Source organism: Otolemur garnettii, unplaced genomic scaffold, assembly GCF_000181295.1.
Source record: "Otolemur garnettii isolate 467f Iridium unplaced genomic scaffold, OtoGar3 scaffold00003, whole genome shotgun sequence".
NCBI lineage: Eukaryota > Metazoa > Chordata > Mammalia > Primates > Galagidae > Otolemur > Otolemur garnettii.
Genome location: NW_003852398.1, coordinates 42,020,716 through 42,021,621, shown reverse-complemented (window position 1 = coordinate 42,021,621; position 906 = coordinate 42,020,716).

Sequence of the window (906 nt, the reverse complement as noted above, 5' to 3'; positions counted from 1 at the left end):
CTCCCTCCACCCATCCTCCCCCCTCTTTTCCTCTCCCTCTCACCTTTCTCCATATTCTTGGACTATAATTGGGTTATAGCTTTCATAAAAGCTATAAATGGTTTCATAGTAGGGCTGAGTACATTGGATACTTTTTCTTCCATTTTTGAGATACTTTGCTAAGAAGAATATTTTCCAGCTCCATGGGATGATTCTTCTTACAATGCAGCTGCCATGCTGTGGGGAAGCCCAAGTTATGTGCAGAAGCTATAACAGCCCCAGCCAAGGTTCTAGCCGACAGTCAACCTCCAATACCAGATAAGGGAGTGAGGAAGCCTTCAGGGATGACACTCACTCCCCCAACCATCATCTGACTGCAACCACAAAGCAGGCCTTGAGAACTGTGGACTGCAACCACAACAAAAATCCACAGATTAGCCCAGCCAATCCCCAGAACCATGAGAGATGACAACAGTAAATGACTGGTGTTGTTTTACACCACTAAGTTTAGGTGGTTTGTTCCCGATAACAAGAAAAGAGTTCAAGCAGACTGCTAGCCCCACCTCTTTCTCTCCTTCACACCCACCCTAGGCTGAGTTCTGTGCCCTCCTATGTGCTCCAGGAGTATTCTGTGTAACACCATAGTACTATAGCCTTTGGAATCACATGCAACTTGACCTACTGGTCCTGTGATCTTGGGCAAGTTTCTTATCTTCTCCAGACCTCAGTTTCCTCATCTATAAAATGTAAATGATAGAAATGAAACTAATATCAAATGAAGAAACATCACACCAAATTCTTGCAAATAGTAAGTGCCTGAGAGGTGGTGGCCATCTATCATAGTGCTTGTTAGGTATTGTATCATGTTTTGCTGTGGGCAGTATCATGTTTATTCAGCCTCAAGCCAGGCCCTTGGTAGATACTCAA